The sequence below is a fragment of the Mastigoproctus giganteus genome, chromosome 3, assembly GCF_048544385.1.
Source record: "Mastigoproctus giganteus isolate SK-2022 chromosome 3, ASM4854438v1, whole genome shotgun sequence".
Classification (NCBI taxonomy): domain Eukaryota; kingdom Metazoa; phylum Arthropoda; class Arachnida; order Uropygi; family Thelyphonidae; genus Mastigoproctus; species Mastigoproctus giganteus.
In genome coordinates this window covers 80,879,554-80,899,641 of record NC_143577.1, presented here as the reverse complement: position 1 = coordinate 80,899,641, position 20,088 = coordinate 80,879,554, and positions in this window count along the sequence as shown.

Here is a 20,088-nt window from a genome sequence, read left to right as displayed (position 1 = left end):
CACGCGTAGGCGTAGTAGATTTTTCTACCCGGAAACTGGGTTTTTTCGTCCAGCAGAACAGGCAAATCGACCAGAGAACACACGCAATCAAGAATATGATGCACTTGGGCAGATGAATTAACATTCTGAGTGGCCCTAGCGTGACAGTTTTTCCCCCTCACATCATATAAAAGTTGTTCATATGAAATACAGACTTTTGGAATCAGAAAAGCAAATATTTTAATGTAAACACTCGCTGATTGAGACATCAATCAATCGTCTTCCAAGCTGAATGACATCTTCGGTGCAACTCCTCTGCATGCTGGTGAAATCAATGCGTGCCACTCTCCGCCGCTTGATCATCCTAATGAAAGTGATGACTTTGAGTAATTTCCTGGGAGGGGAAAAACATCCAAAAAAGATAACTTACTGTTAAGTGACAGGATATCGCAGGCTATTTATAATAAAGGTCGAAGTACTACAAGACAAGTTCTCCTTGCAGGGCGTAAGTTTCTCATTATATCTATATAGAGACAATTAAAATATCTGCTCAATGGCTCTTTAACATTCAACTCGAATGCTGCATATGTATCTGAAAAGGAAAGAAAATTTATTGGGATGATTACTCGAATCACTAGAGTTGGCTGGGGAACGAAAGGTAAAGAACTTAATTTACGATATGAATGTATATTTATACCAATGATAATGTACAGTGCCCCAATTTGGTTTGAGTGTACATAAATCAAACAGTATTTGTTAGGAAGCTGAGTTCAGTTCAAAAGTTAATGCTACTGAGGATGTGCATGTTATGCAGGACTCATCCAATTACATCAATGCATTAAACAAGCTGTCATATTAGGACCACCCAAGGCCCAACTTATACACATCAGTGCATAAACTGTGATATCAGGACCACCCGAGAACCAACTCATCTGCCCGTGTACCCATCAATTGCGTGTCGCTGGTCGGTTTGCCTGTTTTTCCAGGGAAAGGGGAGGGGGACCTTGCTGTTCATGCCTGACACCGACTAACCCAGCCATGGAATGAAAAAAAGCCCATAAAAGTTCCTCGCATCATTGACCGATTTCGAACCTGGGCCTTTTCCACGCGGCGTGAAGAGCACGGTACTTATATGCACTATGCTAACCGCGAAGGCTCCCTATAAGCGCAAATCAGCTCATTGGAAGCCTCGCGGCCATCTAAGCCAGCACTTTTTTGAATGTAAAGTGGACAACTTGGTGGATCCGGCAGAGAAAAGGCAAGAATCTGAGACACTTTGATAAATGTTTAACAGGAGGGCTGGAAAGTGTGTGTGATATAGGACGAATCACCCAATTTTTTTTTCCTGATATAAAACATGCAGCATCGATGCAATATAAATGGTTTGCACCAAACTTGCAGGATATGTCCTTATTAACTGGTCATGGTTCGATTAATGCACAAAATTGCATGACTTAGGAAACACTGAAGTTGTAATTTGTGGTGAAAAGAAGTCATGGGAACAATTTTTTACAGCTGTGAAGAGTATAATGTTCAACTGTCATCTCGGGTGAGTAATCTCAGTATTATGGTAGAAGGCTGTGAAACAATTCTAGTGAAAACATAAGATAACTTCGAGGACTTTGCAACTGTTGTGTTGATAAGCAAAGGAATCTTCTGAGTCTGGAAGCCTTGGATTGGTAGTGCAGTGTAGTGTAGTGTATGAGCTGGCTTAGCTAGAATTCTGTGCACTTGGCTTTTGCTACTTTTCATTAATGGAACCATGAGTTTATGTAGTGCAGTCATATTCAAATCTTTATCTCTTCTGGCAAGAGTAGGTCTACTTATCAGGAAAATTGGGGTTCCTCGCATGTTGAATATGACACTGCAGAATATGACTCTTGTGGTCTGGAGATAAGGACCATGAAATGCTATGAAATTCAGCTGCGAATGCAGGTATGGAAGATACGGGCAATATTGTAATTATAAAGCTAGCTTACACATATCAGTTCGCAAATGAAGTATTGTGATGTGTGAAGGAAAACAATAATTTCGTTTTGGTAGGAGTGGACATGGATCTGCTCTGCTGTTCCTGAATTCGGTTTGGTGTCCACTCCTACTTCGGCATCCACATGATCGACATCTTCGGTTTCCACTTGACATCCTCTGGCAGTTCATGATGCTGTCAACATTATTGTGTTGTTACTGCAGTTCCTTGCGCTGGTTCCTGAGACAGAGTTCCAGCTACTTTTCTGACAGGTCTGTTCTAGGCAGCTCCTTATGGTATACGTTTTTCTCAGCAGAGTACTTGATTCCTACGAGATGTAGATTCTTGAATACTTCTTTGACGTCGTGAATACTTCCTTATTCAGCGTTTGCGGAAAGCAGTTTCCAGTTCTTTACGCTGCTGAGAAAAAAAAGGTGTCGATTGAGCCACAAGCCAACGTTGGAAGATTTGTTTTTTTATTGTAGTTTGTCTTTGGTATATGGTTTGGTCATCTAAATTGATAACGATGTGGTCTTTGAAATCGGCTGACAATTATTTATAACCTGAACTTGGACACTTTAACCTCTATATCTGTATATACCTGTATGTATTTGTATAGCTTATATATATCTATATTTCGCATTAATGTATACATTTTTGTGTCCTGGACTTTGGACTTTTTTCTGTATGTATATATTTTTGTGTCGTCTTAGACAGACTTTCCACACTGTAATTGGGAATAAACAGGAGAAGGTGTATATTAGAGTTATGTAAATTATTTGTATATTAGACAGTGGTGTTACCAAACTTTGGCTGGGAACGCCTAACACACTAAATAAATAAATAAATAATATGTTTATATAAAGTAAAAAATATGTTAATACAGTACTTTGGCAAACTTCCCTATTCATGATTACACTTTCTGAAGGGCAATTAAAGCGATCAATCCTTATAATGTATAGGTCTTCGAGTTTCACTTTACTCTATCGTTCTCTTGGACTTGGTACTCTAACACACCTTCGTGTCCATTATATCTCATTGAAACTAACCATACTTTTCTAGTTCACCCAATTAGTTATATGCAACTGTGAATAATTATTGTAGAACTCTTCAAACGTCATGTTCTGCTTAATATTCTGTTCAACTGGGTTAGTCATATGTGAATAATAACTGTAGAAACTTAAAAATTCAAACTTCCTTTTCTATTTAATATTCTATCCAGCTGGGAGGCAATAAAGTCCCATTATATCATAATTAATCCTTGCTGATCCGTATTTTCTGTTCCGTCCTGAGTTAAGTTTCTGTTAGAGTTTTGATAAGTTATATTATTATTGTCCTGTTTTTTAAACCATATCGTTTAGCTTCTACCAATTTAGCAGTCTAAAAAGTGACAGAAAGCAATTTCACATTTCGCAGTTGTCGAGATGAGGAAAAACAGACAAAAAAATGCAAAAAAACAAAACAAAAAATAAAATAAATATTGCTTTTGTGTGTAACTTTTTTTACCTTATTCAAGAGTCAGGCGACAGGTTTTATTACAAGACAACAAAGTGGCTAGACCTCACTTGAATTTTATGTGCAGAGAAGGGCAATTCTATGCTAGGAGTAGAGAGAGAATTTTCGATCTTCTGAAAATGCCCATCATAAGCTGCTCGCGTGTTAGAAAAAGACAATAAATTAAGAAAATTCTATAAAAATTTTACTAAAACCAGTGGTGAAACTATCATACTCCCGGGTTCGCCACCGCTGAGAAAGTCAAAGAGTCAGAGAACCCAACGATTGACGCTGGGCCCTCTGACAACGTATGGTTGTTTTAGACCATGTGGGAACGACTTGGACTTCTAGCAGGTAGCACCAGAATTTCATTCAAATTCTGGCGCTACGCCGGTCAAATTCTGGTGCAGGTAGAACCAGAATTTGACCGGCGGAGAACTTTACAGTTGGTGTTGTGCAGTCAGAATGGTATGCCTCCAATTTTCGTTTTCTGACCTATCGCTTCCCATCCGAACCATGCAGGTTGAATTTCGATTCATCAGAAAAGATAACGGTGTCCCATTGCTCTTTTGTTCATGAAACTTGCGTTTTAGCCCAAGCAAGTCGCTTCTTCCTCAATTGTTGGGTCAACAAAGACTTTATCTTGGGCCGATAGGCATGCAGACCACATTCCGAAAGCCGTCTTTGGATAGTTCGTGCACTTGTTTCAACGCCAGAGGCCATCTCAAAGTCCAGTTTTAGATCAGGAGCACTAGCATGGCGATTATGAAGTTTCAAATATCGATCTTGGGAAGACGTAGTCACTCTTACGGCCTGATCCAGATCTTTTCTTCCCATCACCGGTTTCACGCTTTAATTTTAGCACCCGGGATACTGTTGCCTGGTATATAAATATTGATCGATTTGTGGCTTATTTAATGAGGAACTGTCGCTTGTCCATGTGAATTACATAAATCGCGCATTTTTATAACGACCAATCTAAATATTTATATAACGACCAATCTAAATATTTATATAACGACCAACTTCATGGCATTTAAATATTTTCATTATTTCTTTTGTACTCGAGTTTTTACTCGAGTTAGCTGCACTACTGTATGATGCCTTAATCCCGTTTTTCCAAAAATATAAGGATCTTGTGTCTCTCTAATAATTAATCAAATTTCTTTCAAAAACTTACTCAAATATCTTTATGTTATTTATTCAAAATATCTTTCAAAAAATTATTGGCTACTCCGATACATATATATCCGAATCATTGCGACTCGAATATCTGCATATTGCAGTAGCCAATGTCCCACTGAATTTAAATATAATTTACTTGAAGAGGAACTCAAAATCAAATTACAGTAACAATGACACTACTCAACAGGACAAATTATTCTCTGTATTACCAATTCGAAAATATTATTTTGATGAATGTATATATTTTGGTTTTATGTTTTAAAACCAAATTAGTTCGAAGTATTTGAATATAACTCAGCTGGGAAAAATTTTAATTTAGTTAGGGACTTCCATGGCACAGTGGTGGCTATATCATTCGCCACCTGTTTGTAACATTGTTGTTTTATATATATATATATATATATATATATTCGGACCTCTATATAACGCAATCAATCGTTCCCTTGAAAAAATTCGTTATACAGAAATTTCGTTATAAAGAAATATGACCTTTTTTAAATGAAAAATACTGTAAATTCAGAAATACTGTATAGTAAAAGATGAGAAAGAAGTGGGAATGAATAAATTTTGTAACATTTTAAAACAATTTATTAATACATATTAAGAAATGATTCCCACAATTTATTCCCACATGATTCTTATATGATTCCCACAATTTATTATTACACTTTTAAGAATTATGTTGTAAAATATTTGGTTATTTTTTGTTGTACACTGGATTCTACTGTACACCGTTCATAAAAATGTTCGCATTTGTTTAAACTTTAAACACTCAGATATATTTTCTGTTACGTTTTCTTCCTGCTGAAGGCCCCGATACAAAGTTTCAAATGCTGCCAACATTTGTTTGGAAGGTTTAATATTTCCCTCATTTTCATCCAATTACTCGTCGATATTGTCACTGGTTCTTTAATACGCTCCAAAATGTTGACGTCACTCGGCTATTCAGCTACTATGACATCATTATCAACTCCTAAAAATTAGTCAAGAACAATTTCTCCACTGATGAAACCTCGCTTTGAACTCTTCCTAAGATTGCTCAATGTCTTCTAGCAGTTCATCCCACTCAGTGTTCAGTGTGTTGAGGGTCAAACTGTACCAGGGATTTCTCCCATCACCGCGAGTTTACATTGTCGTGTGATACAGTACACTGTAAATGCCAGAGATTTGTACAGTGTAGTGTTGTGTACCGTTGTTCATTTGGTCATTTAGCCGTTAAGTCCCCAACGTTTCCCACACTTCGCCCCGTGGAGGTAGACCACGTACACCAGCAGATAATTTCCTGCCACCTAATTTCCTGGGATTTCAATGGCAAGGTCCTAAAAAAAATAAAAATATAAAAAATAAAATAAAATAAATAAATAAAAATAACGGCTCTGTAAGGGTTATTACGCAGAAAGATGTATAGGCCGAAAAATTGGGCGAACAGAATTTTGGTACTTTTAAGTTTCGACTGTGTGGGGCATATGCTGTGAGAGGTAGACAGGGTGGGTGGGGAGACTGAAGACTGGGGGTAGAAGTTGGAAGTAAGGGGTCGATAGAGAGATTGACCCCGCAATTAACAGTGAGACAGGCCTATGTCCCACCAGAAGGAAGAGTGGGGAGGCGAAGAGGGGAGGGACAGGGACTGTCCCCTCCCTTTCCCCCAGGAAGTGGTAAAGAAAGCACCGTGCAAGGGAGCACTGGTGTAGGTTCCCAAAAGGCCTTTGGTGTTGTTATTTCAGTTGGTAAAGTCCAAATTAGTGGTTGCCGATTTCAGCAGGTTTGTCTGGAGGGGGGGGGGTCAATAATTGTCCTTACAGTTCTGTTATTAAATGTTTTGTTTTACTAATGGGCATCTTGGTTCGGTGGATATAAGTAGATCCAGTTGGTGTTCAAACCGAGTACGGCTCTATGAATTTTGGCGTCAATTTTCGTGCGTGCTGCCGCCTCGGTCGTTTGTTTTGCCGTTTCGGTTTTGAGCGTGCTCCGGTGAGGCGAGCCGAGGTTTAGGTTTAGCTGTTGCGCCGAGGCTTAGTTGCCGATTCGGAGGAAAAATATATTTTAGTTCTTATTTCGCCCGCTAGATGGCGCCACTTATTTTCGGTATTAAATATATAAATTTTATTTTTGCCTTACCTAGGCTCAAACCCATGTTGTTGCTACTGGTGGTCCGGTGCTTATCCCCACGGCTACCCTTTCAGTTATAAGAATATGTGTAAATGTAGCTGTTATAGTTAAGAGTGGTGTGAGTGTGACGTATGAAGTTGTATTTCGCCTTGTTCTGATTGGAGGGGGATACGAACCGATGTGCTGATTGGTGTGGGAGTATAAACCGACTACGACTCTGAGTCTACCGGTGATTTTCTGGTCGGTTGATGCCGTAGAAATCCTCTGTTTTTGCCGCGTTGGTTTTCAAGCTACCGTGTTCGCAATGGATTGTGGGTTCGCGCACGCACGCACACACACACACACAAGCACGGAGATTGCCACGACATCGTAACTACCAAGAAACTGTGTCGCCATCTAGCGTGTCATTCTGAAAGCTGAAATTAATGATTTTTATTTAAGATGTTTAAATATATATTTTTTTTTCTCACATACTTCTTGAACGGAGATTGCCACGACATCGTAACTACCAAGAAACTGTGGCGCCATCTATTGAAGCATTCTGAAAGTTGAAATTAATGATTTTATTTAAGATGTTTAAATATATATTTTTTTTCCCACATACTTGGGGACCACAACAGTTTGTGCACGGAGATTGCCATGACAATGGAAGACATAGAAAACGGTGTCGCCATCTCTGGAAGCATTCTGAAAGCTGAAATTAAAGATTTTATTTAAGATGTTTAAATATATTTTTTTTTTCCCACATACTTGGGAACCACAACAGTTTGTGCACGGAGATTGCCACGACAAAGTAAGACCTAGAAAACTGTGTCGCCATCTAGCGTGTCATTCTGAAAGCTGAAATTAATGATTTTATTTAAGATGTTTAAATATATATATTTTTTTTCTCACATACTTCTTGAACGGAGATTACCACGACATCGTAACTACCAAGAAACGGTGTCGCCATCTCTGGAAGCATTCTGAAAGCTGAAATTAAAGATTTTATTTAAGATGTTTAAATATATATTTTTTTCCCACATACTTGGGAACCACAACAGTTTGTGCACGGAGATTGCCATGACAATGGAAGACCTAGAAAACTGTGTCGCCATCTAGCGTGTCATTCTGAAAGCTGAAAAATCTGAAATTGTTTATATTTATTTACCGTCTTCGTGAAGCACTGGCGCCATCTTCTGTTTCTGTCTGCAAGCTTGATTTTTTTTTTTTTTTTAATATATATATATTTGAAATCATTTTCTTTCCTAAAAAAGGTTATTGATTAATGGAAATTTATTTTTCTACTTTCTAAGAAAAAAAAGACAGACAATATTTTTTCAAATAGATATTTTTTATTGATAAATAATAAAAAAAAATAAAAATTACAACTTAGTTGGGGGTCATCGGTAGTTTTTTACCCCATCTTTAAGTATTAGCATCCAAAGCATCCATATAAGATGCCAAGAAACATGGGTCGCGCCATAAGTGTTCCTGGTTTTCGTAGAAGTCCGTCTGGAAAAAAAAAAAAAAGAAATGTTAGAAGATTACAACGATCCGAGCGTCGTTGGGAGTTTTAGTGGTGTTAAAGCATTACAAAAGCATACAAAATTACCCCGGCGTATCGTGAAAGAGTACTTGTCATCTCAGCCTGCTTATGTCAGACACAAACCTCAAAGAGTTAATTTTCCTAGAAACCAAATAATAGTTCCTGGATTACACCATACGTTTCAGTGTGACTTAGCAGAGGTTTCCAATCTGTCTGATGCTAATGGCTGAGTGCGTTATTTACTCGTCTGTATAGATGCCTTTTCTAGATACGCCTGGGTGAGAACACTTAGAAATAAAACATCAAAGCAGATGGTAAAAGCATTCAAATCAATTTTCAAGCAAGAAACGCCATTCAGTCTTAACAGTGACAGAGGTAGAGAATTTACAAATAAAGATGTGAAGGCTCTATTTAAATCTCTCAACATTAATTTTTATACTACTAGATCGGAGAAAAAGGCTGCGATAGCTGAACGATTCATCCGAACTCTGAAAGAAAAAATATTTAAATGGATAACTTATTCTGAAAGTAAGAAATATGTGCATGTTCTTCCCGACATTGTAGCTACTTATAATCGAACCCCACATCGAACCATAGGAATGCCACCTGCCGATGTCACTTTGCATAATGAAGAAGACGTCTACAGGAAATTGTACTTGAAAAAAACCAAAGAACAGATTCCTAAATTTAAAGTGGGGGATCGTGTCGTTCTTAGTACAGGTTCACATCCATTCCGCAAAGGATTCTGGGGCAATTGGACTCTGGAGATTTTTACTGTATCTCAAGTATTGAAACGAAGAAAACCAGTTGTGTACAGAGTACAAGACAAAACAGGCGATACGATCGAAGGTACCTTTTACGAGCAACAGCTTCAGCTTGTTAATATCAACGATAAGTTACCACTAGACATTTCTTATTGAAAAAGTACTTAAGGAGCGACGTGTGGGTGGAGAGCGTCAATTGCGTGTTAAGTGGCTAGGATATCCAGCTTCCCACAACAGTTGGATTTCGGCTAAAGATGTTCTTCCTAACCCTACCTAGTAATGCCTGTATGGCTTTCCATCCCCAGAATACGCAATCTAATTTTACCATCGTCTTACCCGACACTATATCGCTGAAAGGCAAATGGGAGGTAGCACTTGCAGAAATACATGTACCTAAGTCCTGGGACAATATTTCCGAAGGTTGGGCCGAGTTTGCAATTCTACAGAAAGAACCAACAATTAGGAGCCCCGAGGTTTACATGTTGCACGACGAGTACGAAAATTCGACTAAATTGATTGAGCATATGTATGGTCTTAATGCCAATTTAGAGTTTAAAGTAGAAGAGACAGAATTCAAAGAGAGATTCACAATTCGTGTTAAAAATGGTTGTGAGTTGCGTATGCCTTTACGAACAGCTCGAATTCTAGGACTAGCCCACAAGGTAGCAGTGAGGGGTGATATTGTTGACAAATATAGAAATTTCAAAGGAGAGCACATCGGAAAGTGGATACCTAAAGGTAAAATTGTGATACCATCAATAAAAACTGACAGTGAGTTTGTTGACAGGAAGCTTGTGTTCGTACAACCGCCGACTCGTGATGTTCGCGAGCATAAAATTCCTTATGGTCGTTACAATAGCGTCTCCGAAATTCTAAAGGTTATGACTTTTATAGCCCCCGAAATTAAAGGTTCTGTTAATGCACATGGTTTTGTTTCTTTCGAAATAGAAAGCAGCGTGCGTCTTCGCTTCCCTGAGACTGGACTCGGCGATTTACTCGGTTTTGAACGTATGCCCAATGGTTTCGAAGGAACGGTGAGATCGAAATTTCCGGGTGATATAAATAGAGGGGTCGGGTCTTATTTCGTTTATAGTGCCTTGATTGAGGACCAGTTTGTAGGCGATACTAGAGCGCCTCTGTTGCGAGTAGTACCGTTCGGAAGCAGTGGTGAATTCTTACATTTGGATTATTACCCTGTGCTTCTCTCAAGCATTCAGTCCGTTTCTATTCAAATTCGCACAGACACCGGTCAGTTATTTCCTTTCAGAGGTGGTAAAACTCTAATTAAGTTGCATTTTCGGCCTCAATGAACGCGTACGTGGAATACTACAAAGTGCAGGCGGGGGGAAACCCCTACTTTGCAGGAGCAGCGATCCAGAGGGGCCAAGGTTTAGGCAGTATATTCCGATCAGCATTTACATTTCTTTCTCCACTTTTAAAACCCGCTGCCAAATTCATAGGTCGCCAGGTGTTGTCGGCAGGTCGTAATATTATCGATGATGTCATTTCGGGGGCACCCGTGAAACGATCATTTATAAATCGAGCTTCTGAAGTAGGACAGGCCATTAAGCAAAAAGTCCGTAGCCAGAGTGGAGGCAAGCTTCGAAAAAAAAAAAAATATCAGGACATCTTTCAATGATGGGCGAGGTTATGATGTCAGAACTAGACCTGTTTGCACAGCCTGCTACGAATCTATGCGTCGAACGATCTTCATACGTTACATTCTTGCCTTTAGCAAGTGTGGACACGCCGGGACCAATAGAATTTTCCATACCCGGTACATCTGAAGAATATCTGGACCTGGGAAAAACTTATTTGCGACTCAAAGTACAGTTAACTCAAAGCGATGGAAAAGAACTAACATCGAGTGTCGGCGTTGTCAATAACTTTTTTCACTCCATGTTTAAACATGTGGATCTTTTCGTTCAAGACAAATTAATTAATCCAAGCAGCGACACATATCCGTATAGAGCTTATTTAGAAACGCTTTTGAATTTTGACAGAGGAGCAAAAAAATCCCAGCTCACTACAGAACTGTTCGTAAAAGACAATGTTCCCGATGTTCCGCAAATGTTTTCTCAGGCCGACAGCGGTATGAATCAACGTATGAAGTTTTTTTCGAAAACCAAAACTGTGGAACTTTTGGGTCGTCTCAGAATAGATTTGTGTCATCAGGCCAAATATATTATTAACAACGTATCGATCCGTCTTAGAATGGTTCGCAGTTCGCCCGAGTTCTGTCTGCTGTCTCTCGACAATACGGCGAAGATTCACATACGCGAGGCGTGTCTTTTTGTGCGTAAAGTTAAACTTAACCCCAGCATACAGTTAGCGCACATGAGTGTTCTTGAAAAACATCCCCTTGTATATCCTATTAATAGAGTTGATGTAAGTTACTATTCAATTCCAAAAGGCATGTCAGACTCTACTAGAGATAATATATATCTAGGACAGATCCCCGCTCGTTTAATAGTCGGTATTGTGTCCAGTGATAGTTTCAACGGCTCCCTCAAAACCAACCCATTCAATTTTGGTCACTACAACCTGTGCTATTTACTTCTGACGGCTGATGGTGTGCAACACCCTTCCATACCGCTAACGCCCGATTATAAGAACGGACATTATACGCGGTCCTACCTATCACTGTTTACATCGCTAAATAAATGGAATTCCGACTGCGGTAACGACATATCAATCTTGGATTATACAGAAGGGAACGTGCTTTATGCTTTCGACCTATCTCCAGACGGCAACGCTGTTGGCGAACACATCAGTTCTTTACGACGAGGTGGAGTTCGGCTCGAACTGAAATTCGCAGAACCTCTACCCGAAAACGTAACAGTGATCTTGTATGCCGAATTCGAAAACATTCTTTCTGTGACTAAAGAACGTTCGATCCTCGTGAATTATGAACACTAGAGATATATTAAAGGTTTTAGAAGCGGACAGTGAATCGAGAAAACATCTGATCGGTGTCTGTGCCAGGGACGAGTTACCGTCAAGAATAGCGAGAAAACCGGCATTGTTAGTCATCAATACGGACTTTTCGTATATGCCAGGCACTCACTGGATTTGTATTTTCCTGGGAAAAAACAACAGTCAATATTTCGACAGCTTTGCAAGACAGCCGACACAGGACATTGCAGAGTTCCTTAACCAAAACAGCAAGAAATGGACTTATAACAAAGTGGTGATTCAACATCCAGAATCTATAGCTTGTGGACTACACTGTATTTTTTTCCTAACACATAGGTGTAGAAATATTTCTATGTCAAAGATTATAAACAAATATTATTGTAAAGATTTGTGGGCAAATGATGTTCTGGCCACATTACATGTACTTCAGCACTTGCATGCAAAATAAAATTTTATTTATTTTAAAAAGTGTCTGTTTTATTGAAAAAAAACTTACCAAAACGATATCCAAGTGTGTTTTCTTCTCAAACGACGCGGTGATATCAGAGCAGTATATTGGCGTTTGACATGCTTACGGGATTTTTTTTTTTTCACTCCACCCTCGGGCTGTTGTCGCGGCGCTTCAGAATCGGGAATTCTGGGTATTGAGACGGCGGCGGCGGCGGTGGCTGTTGATACGGTACTCTCGATGTCATTCGATGCCGTCGGAGACGGCTGTTTTGCGGCATTATTTTTCAGACCTAAATATGTTTGCAGTATCTGAAGGTACATTTTAACTTTTGACTCTGGCGGTAAATCCTGCCTTTTTAAGATTTCAGACATTTGCTCGTCTAAAGAGAGCATCTGTTTTTGTTCTGGCGGTGCAGCTACAAGCAAGAATTTTCGGAAAGACTCGTTCATCTTCGAATCAGGCTTGCAATTAGTGGGGCTACGATGCTGGCCAATAATGGGAACAGACCACCTCCTTGTTGAATTATTAACTTCCGCCTGGTTTTAAATGCCACTTTTTTATCTGCGAGTGTTCTGAGCAGACGTTTTTTGCGCTGTAACTTGTTTTTCACTCTGTCAGGCAAAGGAATACAGCCTTTGATTATATTTTTGCAGATTTCACAGAGTGAATTTATTTGCGTGGGATCTGAGCTCTTTAGCAGAGTTGAAGCTTGTTTTGGTCGAGCTTGGGCCAGATACTTTATGAAATTAGCGTTGTTTTTTAGACGCTTAGCCATGAGGGTACATAGATTATAGTAGATCCCTCGCTTGGCAATACGTGTGAGCGCAGCCTTAGTATATCTGCAGTTTCCTGACGAAAATCAAACAGCAAATATGAATGTGGATCGCGTGTGGCATCTTTATATATGTCGACTAAAACGCGTGTTCTTCCGGGAAACACTTGGCTAGCTAGATGTGAGATTTGTCGCGAGTCGCGAGGGTTTTTAAAAACAATCAAGTAGTGTGAATTCAAGCTAATTGTACGGAACTGTGTACCTTGGGAGAACAAATTTTGCGTTAATAATATTACACTCAGATTTCTGTGATGCGATCCTTTAATAAATATCTCTGACACAACAATACTATCTTTTACTTGGCTGATAAGATCATCTAAAACAAGTAAATTGTTTACTTTTGGATCGAATTCGGGGATGTTTAAACCATCCACGAACTCGATTTGCGGGTAACAACGAAACTTATCTTGAAGTTCTGAATAGCAATATACGATTCTTTGAGGTGGTGGCGAAATTAAATGTTCACTATTTTCTAATAGAGACAGCACAAATGTTGTCTTACCGCTCTGTGTCGCTCCCGAGACTATCGCTGTGAAGGGATGATGAAACATTATGTAAATGATCGCGCGCTAGTCTGGACCATGTATTTATGTGTGTTCGCGCGCCGATGCGAGAGGCAGGACTAGTAACGGTAAAAGACAGAAGGTGACGTCTCCAGAAAAAACGAAACATTGTCCCCTTTTTAAAAAAAAACTGTGAGTTATGAAAAAAGATGTTCCCCATCATCTAAGCGCGCCCGTCACTTCGTGACGGGTGGAAGGGGTGCCGCGATCCCCCCAGTGCGCGCGCCCATCACAACGTGATGGGTGGGAGGGGTGCCGCGATCCCCCCGTGCGCGCGCCCATCACAACGTGATGGGTGGGAGGGGTGCCGCGATCCCCCCACGCTCCGGCGCCCTGCGATTCCCAACCGAGTGCCGTCACGAATGTGACGTCGGTGGGAATAGGATGGGGAAGACGTGCCCGATCGACTTCGCCGACATCCTGAAAAAAAAAAGGAGACGTCACCAGAGGTAGCCATTGAAAAACTGCTTAGTGTCAAAAACATGGGGATTTCACTGGGTTTTTTTTTTCTAATGTTGAAAGTATGATGATTAGGTGGTTAGCTTTCGCTATGTGTCTTGGAAATATCCATAAGGGTAAGTGCGTGTGTCGTCTCCTACCACACGTTTAGCGAAAGTAAAGCCAAACCTTTTTGTTACTGAGGACTCAAGGAGACGAGAAGTACGTTTGTCTCTCCGGACAGAAAACGGTACCTCGACAGAAACGTCAACATGTTGGTCTTTTGCAGCAGCAGTCATAACGTCCATGTTGATCAGCTTCGCGTTTTTGGCATTAAGAGTCACACCCTTGCATTTGGTCACTGTTTTACCCCCTTGGGTGCGGAAGGAGTAAGATTTGGGACCGGACGAGGCAAACTCGACAATGTAGTCCCCAGACAATTCGTCTGTGAGCTGACCCAGCGAGTGACCGATGGGTGGACGTTCGTCGCCCGGTTTTTGGATGAACACCACCGAATCAGTATCGCAATATAAAAGAGATAGGCGTAGGGGGGCCATAGCTTTGTAGAGCTTTATTCGGCCATAGGAAGCGACGAAAGAGCCAATGACTGCATTGCCCCGACGGTATGGTTCTTCCGTTCCGTCAATCGGGGCAAATGCAACTTGCATTATTTCCTCAGACACTAACGTGGCGTCGTGGATGATTTTTGTGTCATCCATGAAAAGCTTTACAACGCTTTCGTAAGTGTTACATACTACAGTGCTCACCCTATTAGTTCTCATTGCGAGCCGACCCCAGAGACTATTGAGACATAGTTTTGCAAGTGAGCGCTTAGCGGGGTTCGCCTTTATTTCGTGCCTGTCCATAGTGATACCTTCCCTACTTTTAAAATCGGAAATGTATGCATCGGGTTCAACCCCTTCGGGCCAGCCCGACGCCTCCTGTTTGATCTTCAAGAAGGTGTCTATGTAGCCACCAAATAACGACTTATGGCTCTCTTTGAAATGCCAAACTTCGTAGATGTTATCAATTTTATAACCACTCTCAACAGCCAGGTAAAACTCAGGCGTGCACCAGATTCCCGAAAAGCTCCGATCCTCGTGATTACAAGTGGGCGACATCTGCTCGGCACAAGCACCGCATAGTGGGAACACTAGCTTGCCATTGGAGCTTATTGGGAGGACGGGTAAGAACTCCTTTTCGGGTGCTGTCACCCTAGCATGGATTATACCAAAGTATGCATTGTGACTATAGTCAAAGTCGCTAAGAATGACTTCAGGGTGACCGCGAGGAAATACGCCGTATTTGCAAACCCACGGATACAACGAACAGAAATCCACATAGTGAATCTCCTCGTTATCCGCCACCTTGTGGTAAAGTTTAAAACAGTCAACTCTACCACCTCTGAGAGCGCTACGAGGGGTAATCGATTCGTGCGTTATGAATGCTGCGACAAATTCTTTCATGGCAGGGTCGTTTTTCTGTTGGTTGTCAAACTGGCATTCCCATACGGAAACCACATCATATCCCTGAGCCCTAATGAAGGCCTCACGGTCCATGGTTTCAGCGTATAGGGCGCCCATAGGTTTGTATCTCTGTGTCTGTATAGTGCTAGACCGAAAACAATTCTTGCACCCGTGATAGTAACAACCGTAGAATTCGTAAGCGGTTCTATCACATACCCCATCTAATAAAAAAGGACCTACTCTAACTTCCCCGCCCTGTGACCGAGCGTGTTGAATTTTAATGTTGTTCTGTTGTTCCTGCCACGAAAGCCAAGCCAACGCCTTCCTACTCTGTGTGTTACTCCCTATGTAGCCGCCAGGTGGCAGGATAGCCATTGTGTTTGGTTCTAAATAGTTTCTGGCAAAGATCCTGCTACAAGCACCGGCGATAGTAACGTCCTGACAGAAAGGATCAACTTGCGAGACTGCTATGAAGAGAGAACGGAACTTATTGCAGGAATCTCGTAATACCCTCACGTCATCTAAGGCATAGGCCAAAAGTTCACATTTCAGGTTGTAGGTATCTCGTGACTTCTCTTGGTACCATAACACGAATTCCGTACGGGTTTCTTCGCTCATGAATTCCGGTTTAAAATATTTTTGGTCGGGCAAAGCTCCCACATAATCTAATGTATCTATCTTGTGGAATTCGTGAGGGAAGAAGCCCTTACGCACCTCTGGCAGCTCGAACATAGCTGGCAGTTTTCGGAGTGGAACTGCTAGATAGGAATAAGAGTCCAAGAAGACTATGTTTAGCGATTGTAGAAAGATGGCCAAAATCTTTGACCCATCATAGATAGTGTGAGGAACTATGTGTTTCGCAAAAATATAAGAAAGCACAAAGTAGCCGTCAAAACCGCGAAGGTTGTGGGCGATTACTCGCACATTCCTATATTTTGGCTCTGTGTGTCGAAGTTTTCGGCCATCACTACCTCGTTTCACGGTCTCTCGGACTCCGAACAATTCATCCAAAAATTCAGCCATGCAATTTCGGCCCCAGTAAACGCGTTCTTGGTTGCCAAAAGAAGCAACGCAGAGCACAGCCACATGTTCACCATCCAGCAAGACTGTTTCTGTGTCAAAGTAGACAACAGAAACATCGTGCTTTGGGTCCTCAGGTTTTTTAACAAAACAATGTTGTGCTTTGTGCACAGTCTTACAATGGCTACAGAAGTCGGGGCGGATGCATTTGTGTGCTGTGTTGGTAAGAAAAGTGCACATACAAACGCTACAGCGATGCACTTCAGAGCAAGTTTTGTTTGCCCTGTGAGCATTAATGCATGCTTCGCCTTGGAAAAAGCGATTACACAAATTACATAGGAGAAGGTTGTCTTCATTATGAACGGCGACAGCTCTGCATCTATTGCACTTGAAAGAGCAATTGTGTGTGTTTAGTCTCTCTCGAGTAGATAAAACTTTAAGACATAGGGGACAATAATAATCACTGCCAAACAGAGCTTTCAAAGATCGCACAAGATCATAATGTCTGTTGTGACTGAGTAGAAATATCTGTTTATCAGCAGCGGGGCCCCGATATGCAACTTCAAAGCCGCACTCAGCGGAAATTACAACAAGTTGGTAATCGGGAATCGCACGCTGAAATAGTTCAACTTCATTCAAGCCACAACTTTCTAAGGCAACCCCTGCAATTCCGTGTAAATTTGTAGCTCTGATAGTTTGCATACTACGCTTATCCTCTCGCACCTGTCTGTATGTTTTAGCATCGTCCTGATGGGCAGATATACCGACAGCAATAGCTCGGGCGAGGCATAAACTATCGGTATTGTTGATTTGAATGACAGCTTTTTTTTTTTTTAAAAAATCATTCAAGTTCAACATTGCCCTTTTTTTTATATTCTCAGAACGATTACTACCATCCCCCCTATTCGTGATATTAATAAGAATTACGTCCAGACTCAAGTCGTCCGTTATCATAAATTCACTATTTGATTGATCGACTGCAATGAAAGCTGCCATCACACGGTCAAACGTTAGATCCGTTAGGGGCATAAAAGGTAAATTTATGGGGGTTTTTAGGCTAGGTGCGTCTAAACACAATCTAACGTGGGAATAATCGCCTTGACTGCTTAAATTGGCGATTATTTCCTCTAGCATCCGCCGAAAGTTCGAAAAAAACAGATCCCCGTCTGCTAAATCTGCCAAGTTTCTAAAGCGGACCTCGTAAGATTTAAATAAAGTCCGGTATTTCTGTGAAAAACGAACTACCCCATCATGTATCTGGTAGTTGTTGTTGTTCTGGAAGTCTGCTTCTCTTTCTTCCATCTAAAATTTAAAAAAAGTGTCGCATAAGATTTAGGGATTTGTTTTCGTGAAAAAAAAAAAAAAAAAAAAAATCTATAGACATACTTACATCATCGTCCTCGGCGTTAAAACATCCAGACAGTAAAGATGAACTATCGAGCTCAGTTTCATCTTTACCAGCACCTTCTAAAGTGCAGTCACTAGAACATCCGGGTTTATGCTCCACAACTTCGTTGTCATTCGAGCATCCAGGTCGAGCCTCAACATTATCAGTAGTACCTTCTAAGCTACAGGCACTAGAGCATCCGGGCTTATGCTCCACAACTTCGATGTCATTCGAACATCCAGGTCGAGCCTCAACATTATCAGTGGTAGTAGTAGTAGTAGTAGTATTAAAGAAGTCTACATTCTGAAAGAGTAGCGTAAAGAAAAACAGTTACTAAACAATAATTCTATAAACATTTTTTAAAAAAAATCAAATAAAAATTTTTCAGTAATGAAAAAAGAAATACTCACACTAGTGTACACTAAGCTTTGACAGTAGTCAATTTCCGCCTTCATCATTTCAGTTTCCTCGTATTCTTTTTCAATCTTCATAACATCATTTAGGAATGATGAATCGTCATCCATTGCTAGAAAAACTTCTTCCGTGTTCATAATGATAGCTTGTAAACAGGTGTGATATGTGGTCGTATTGACCCCCTTTTAAAGCAAACTCGTGGCTTGAAACGACATTTGACGACAACCAATCAGTGCTTAGATTCAAGAGTCACAACCAATAGGAAATTACTACAGTATGAGAGTTAAAGTCACAACCTATAGGAAATCACTACGGTATGAGGGTGAAATGCAAAAGACATTGAAGGAAATACCTGTGGGAATGTTTTCGTGAACTAGCGGACTCAATGTCTCCCAAACAACCACATTTGAATATAAGTTATCTTTTTTTATACCAAATTTGAAGAAAGGCTTTGGGGACGATACCAACGTTAGTTATGTGGGGATTATATGTCCTTTGTACGACATGTCACAAACAACAACAGCAACATTTTGTTGTATGACATGTCACAAACAGACACATTTGACAGCGAGCTATCTTTTTTTTTTTTCCCCATCCACTCAGGAATGCTATAGAATTGTTAACATCTGTGCAGCATGCATTGAAGGAAATACCTGTGGAATGCTTTCGTGAACTAGCGGGCTCAATGTCTCCCAAACAGCCGCATTTGAAGATAAGTTATCTTTTTTTGTTTTTTTTGTTTTTTTTCTTTCCAAATTTGAAGAAAGGCTTTGGGGACGATACCAACGTTAGTTATGAGGGATTATATGTCCTTTGTACGACATGTCACAAACAACAACAGCAACATTTGAAGTGAGCTATCTTTTTTTTTTTTTTTTTTTCCCATCCACTCAGGAATGCTATAGAATTGTGAACATCTGTGCAACATGCATTGATGGAAATACCTGTGGAATGCTTTCGTGAACTAGCGACTCAATGTCTCCCAAACAGACACACTTGAAGATAAGTTATCTTTTTATGTTTTTTTTCATACCAAATTTGAACAAAAGTCTTTGGGAACGATACCAACGTTAGCTAAGGGAGATTATATGTCCTTTGTACGACATGTCACAAACAACAACAACAACATTTGACGGTGAGTTATCTTTTTTTTTTCCTTTGTACGACATGTCACAAACAGCCACATTTGAAAGATGAGTTATCTTGGGACAGACGTCTCCTTCACGACATGTACCTACTTGCTCCTGACACGTCACGAGTTTATGAGCCAATAACAAGGCTAGTAGATTCTAAGCATCTGATGTTATGAGCCAATAACAAGGCTAGTAGACTCTACGCATCTGATGTTATAACCCAATAGACCACATTCGCAGTTTGGAACTTTCTCAGTGCGGTTGTAATTTTTTTTTCCACTGCTGTTTTCCCACAAAAATGTCAAGGCACGAAATGTTTGATGAAATAAGACGACCAAGCGTAACTTTCTACAGACGTCTAAGCCACAGCAGCACAGTTCGTGCTTATTGTCACGAATTCGAGCCACATATTACGATCGAGACATCTAATACGCACATGATGC